Raw genomic sequence first — 5778 nt, 5'->3', positions numbered from 1 at the left:
CCTTAGCGAAGGAATTGCACTCCCTATAGAGAAACCTGTAAGAGACAGTGACAGATTGCATAATAGGCTCACTGAGTGTCTTGAAACATAACATTACAGTTGAAAATGTCAGTAGCCATATGCCTACAGCAGGGCTCTAAATTAACTTTTTTCATCACCAGTCAAAATGGCAAGTAGATATTGATCTTACTAGCCAAACACACACTCACTAATGGGTCAAAGTGGCTAGTCAGTTGGTCTTTTCTATCAGCCAAACTGAAATGTCACCAGCATTTGGCTGCTTGGCAGGTGCAGGCCCTGGCCTACAGTATGGTTATCCTAAGTAATTGGCTTTGTTTGTGGTTGTGGTGATGATGATGATGATGATGATGATGATGATAATGATGACGATGATGATGAAAGTGAAGCCAAAGCGATGATGATGATGATGACGATGATGATGATGAATACAACGATGACAATAACGATGATGATGATGATGATGATGATGATGATGATGATGATGATTACAACGATGACAATAACAATGATGATGATGATGATGATGATGATGATGATGATGATGATGATGATTACAATGATGACAATAACAATGATGATGATGATGATGATTACAACGATGACAATAACAATGATGATGATGAGGCTATTCTGTACAGTAAGATACTGTATACCTTGCCATAATTACTATCACTGAAATGTTGAGTTTCCTTCCACATGCTAAGCTTGCCCAGCGAGGAGGAGAGGATGTCATGGATCAGCGTGTTACGTATCCAAATCTGATCTCTGATGCAGGGCCGGCCTGAGGCAGAAGCAAACTATACAATGGCTTAGGGCCCCCATGCCACCAGGGGCCCACTTGAGCATGCAGCAAACTTCCAGTAAGAAATGAACTTTCCACCATTTTCTCTAGTCACATATTTCTCTTATGTACCACTTACTGCCTCAAAGGAAAACAAAGGAGTCATTATATAACCTATTGGGGGACCCCTCAGTGACTGTGGGTACAATGTCATTTGACTTTTAGTTGTAAAAACCCTACAAAAAACACAGAATATAATGAAGAGTAATAGTTCTGAAACAAAACTAAGATATTTCTTTGTGATAAAATGCTTTCTGTTTGAGAAAATTTGCTCCAAGAAGTGCAGTGCATGATGGGTACACAATCTACTACAGACAGTATAGCTTTGCCTTTATCTCCTACCACTCGTGCAAGTAAATTAAGCTTATGAAACATCTGTTGATGATGAGTAGGCGGTGCTATGGGCCCCCCGGATGAAATTTTGCCCAGGGCCCCATAAAGGCTTGTGCCAGCCCTGCTGATGGCTCAACAGATGGCTCTCAATTAAACAGGAAGTGGCATCTTGGGATATCTTCTCCTCTGCTTACCCTGCACTCATGCCCTTCACTGACAATATGGCTATTCTTTCCCCAATCTTAGAGATGACAGCTTTGTATGGACCAGGAAAAAAATCATTGTAAAGAGCCCCCAACCCCTCACCCAACATACAATGTAAATACAAGAAAATCCTGCCCTCCTTCCCACATTCTGGCAAAAAGCTGCCTGTTCTTTCACACTTAATACAGACATCTTGCTCAAGTCAGGATGCGATGAACACTTTGAGGGCCTCATTGTATCAACGTCTTGAAAACGATTCGCGTGAACACAAGGTTTGCCCTGCCTACACACCGCCATGAAAATGCCTGCGATGTGAAGTAACACACATTCATCCGAGCATGTGCAAGCTGGCATAAACAATGAAATAGCATGGTCTGTATTTACACGTGTAGCATTTGTAATACGTATGATGTGTGTGCAAACAAATGCAAACATCATGCTGAGTTGCAGCAGAGTTGCAGTGCAAACGTTGTCACCATGGCAACAGCTGCTTGAAGCATAGGCTCCTGTGAAGGAGCACGGACAGGTCCAGGGGGCAACTCGAGAATAGAACTCGAGTTTATTTTCCAGTGCGGGCTTGACCGGGATATAAGTATGGTATTGTTGAAAACAATGACATGAGTATTGAATGTGCTGTGTTTGTTTCTGTGGAGGTTTTTCAAGCCTTTATTTTTAGTTTTATACGACAGGACAGTGAAGGTGATGACAGGAGGCGAGTTGGGTGAGAGAGACGGGGAAGGGTTGGCAAAGGGCCTGGGTCGGAATCGAACCCGGGTCGGCCGCGTAGTAGACAAGTGCCCTACCGTTAGCACCACGGTAGGGCTTTGAATGGGCTGTGTTTAACAAGAGCATGCAGACTGCCTTGTGGGAAAAGGAAAACTGAATAACCCCTGCATATGATCGCCCACACTTCTGCACCTGTAGGCCCTACTGTTGTACGAGTGATGGCTTGCACTAGATATGGCACTTGTTATAGGCCTACATTTGCTGTTATAATAATGGAAATGAAGTCATGTTACAACATAAAAGGCATGTTATAAAAGGCTCTGTGTAACGTTACTGATCTTATTCGATATACAGTAAAGATATCATTTAGAGTATTTAGATAGTTGTTTTATATAGGTAGGCCTACTTTAAACTCAGTAAATTGGTCAATTTCCAAATTAATGAATTCTTGCAAGATTTAGGATAAACATTTAAATTGCTGGCCCACCCAATTTCACTGTCATATCAAATAAAGGCAAAGCCCTCCAACTTCTGAAAAACAACCCGTCACCATAAACCCTTCTCCACCAATATTCACACTTGGCACAATGCAGTCCGAAATGTACCGCTGGCAACCTCCAAACCCAGACTCGTCATCAGATTGTCAGATGGAAAGGTGTGATTCATTACTCCAGACAACACATCTCCACTGCCAGAGCCCGGTGATGGCATTCTTTACACCACTATATTTGACTCTTTGCATTGCACTTGGATGCAGCTGATGGGCCAAGGAAACCCATTCCATGAAGCGCTCTGTGTTCTGTACTTGGGCTAATCTGAAGGTCAAATGAAATTTGGAGCTCTGTGGCAATTTACAGTGCAGAAAGTCTCTTTGCACTACACGCCTCAGCATCAGCTGACCCCTCTGCGTCAGTTTACATGGCGTACCACCTTGTGGTTGAGTTGCTGTTGCTCCCAAACTCTTCTATTTTCTTATAAAGCTGACAGCTGGATGTGGAATAGGAGTAAGGACATTTCGTGACTAGATTTGTTGCACAAATGGCATTCTATGACAGATCCTTGCTGGACTTCACTGAGCTCCCGGGAGTGGCCCATTCTTTCACTTGACCAGGCCAAAGTGATTAAGACATCTGATTCTGATCATTTGGATGAGTGAGCAAATATTTTTTGCTAATATAGTGTAGATCTTCACAGGGTTTAGAACAGGGGTCCCCAAACTTTTTTTCTTATTTATCGTTCCTGACTGTGATCAGGTGCCGGGATCAGTCATGTGGCCACTAGGCCACTGCCTGTTATAGCCATAATTTCTAGCACAATATAGTTAATCATTACAAGTGCTTTGCAAAAGAAGTGAGTACTTCACATGTTTATCAATTTGAAATACCACATGTTTTTGGTATTGCTTTTAATTTCTATTAACCATGTAAAATTAGCAAGGACAGGTCAGAAAAATATGGTGATTGACAGTTTATGAGTGATACAATAGTAATGGTAGGCCTGTTTACCGTGAGATGAGAAACTACTAAGACAAGAAACTTTTGGTAAAATTAAACTGTAGGAGGGCCTGTCGATAAACAAAAAAAAATATTTTTAAAATATATTTTGTCTTTTTTTTCTCTGTGAGGATTGCTTCTTTGGGCCAGTTCAAATGGTGAGGTGCAGAGAGGTGGAGGGCCGGTCAAAGGGGCATGGCGGGCCACACACGGCCCCTGGGCCTTAGTTTGGGGACCTATGCTTTAGAAGGTAGCAAAGTTTAAACAGATGTGCTCTGGAATATTCTTGCACATTGCACAAAATTGCCGTGTGTATCAGATAATGTATTTTTGTATGTATTATGAGTATTTGAGTTTTGTGTATGCACCAATTTATCCCGATAATCACTGCTGTCCATCTGTTATAACCTCCATTACTGCTCCTGATGTTCTAACAAAATAGTTGTCTAGCAGGTTAGGCATGAAGGTTATCATGATCATCTCTCAAATAGAATTTATTTTATGGCATGCTCCTTGGAGCACATTCTCATTTCAGTCAAATGTAATAACAATAAAACAAGTAGACAATCAATAAAACAAATGCACATACTATTGTGCAGAAGATCTTTCAGGGGTTAAGAATGGCACACAAACTGTTGTTTTTGATGTGTTCAAGAGCCTAAGGAATGATTGACAGTTCTTTCTTTATGTCTGTCTTTCTTTCTTTCTTTCTTTCTTTCTTTCTTTCTTTCTTTCTTTCTTTCTTTCTTTCTTTCTTTCTTTCTTTCTTTCTTTCTTTCTTTCTTTCTTTCTTTCTTTCTTTCTTTCTTTCTTTCTTTCTTTCTTTCACCATCGTTTCCTGTTTCCAATTTTCCAAGAAATTATTCAACTCAAAGGTGAAATGGGAAAAAAAAGTAAAATAAGCTTATTTCGGGATACGGGCATGCTGCATTATGCCAGCTCCAAGCACTAAGGGCAAACTAGTATAGACTTGAGTCAGGACATAGTGTTGATTGTCCTTATGGAAATGTGATGTTATGTCTGCAGTACCTTTCATATCACCGTCTCTGTCTCTGTCTCTGTCTCTGTCTCTCTCTCTCTCTCTCTCTTACACACACACACACACACACACACACACACACACACACACACACACACACACACACACACACACACACACTCGCACACATGAACGCATACGCGCGCGCACGCACACACACACACACACACACACACACACACACACACACACACACACACACACACACACACACACACACACACACACACACACACACACACACACACACACACTTAGAAGTGGATTTAAGACAAAGTGACCCTGTGGGCATAAGCCTGAACCCCACCCTCACATCTCAATTTCAGGGAGGGTGATTTTATTTGTTTTTATAAACCAAAAAGCTGTTTCATGATATTGCATTTTTACAAGAGTGCTCATCCTCGAACATTTGATGCACACGAAAGCAATTTGCATCCAAACTGTGATGCCGCAAGAGGTCATTGCAAGTTGCTCACGTCATTTTCACTGACTCCTGATGCATGCCCTGTTTTACAGAGCCTCATTTTTTCATGGATAGAGGTGCACTCACTTTGTTTCATTATGGCAGTATTGTTAGGATACTGCAGTTGAAAGTCATGATGCTAAAACATTCCCCTCCCCCCTCTTAGTTTACTTGGGCCTACACACATGCTTCATTGTCCAAAAATATTAATCAGTAGAGAGTAACAATAAAATTTGATTCAATCCAATTTGAATATTGAACCATCATGACATTGCATTGTAGTGAGTGCAGCTTATCTGTCTCAGCCGATAGCTAGACTTAAGATTTTTGTTGACTGTAGCACATGAAAAAAACCCGTCCAGGCCTAGGCCAGTAGTCTATATTTTGTCTCATTATTATTATCTCTTCTAGGCCTATTTTCTATTTTCACATAGCTGCTGGGCTATTTACCATTAGAAATGTGCAATCCCAGAACTTTGTTTGGCGCCAGGTGAATATATGATTGATATTTTATTATTATATAGCCTAGAAACATTTATATACAAATGATAGGCCTATTGATTGATTTCCAATGCATAGGCCTTCAAGTTAGGATGTGAGTCATACTTGGGGGCGTTGCCATTTGGGATTGAGCGGAAGTAGAACTAGAATCAACTTG

This window comes from Engraulis encrasicolus, chromosome 18 (assembly GCF_034702125.1).
Source record: "Engraulis encrasicolus isolate BLACKSEA-1 chromosome 18, IST_EnEncr_1.0, whole genome shotgun sequence".
Lineage (NCBI taxonomy): Eukaryota > Metazoa > Chordata > Actinopteri > Clupeiformes > Engraulidae > Engraulis > Engraulis encrasicolus.
Note: the sequence above shows the minus strand (reverse complement) of the source record.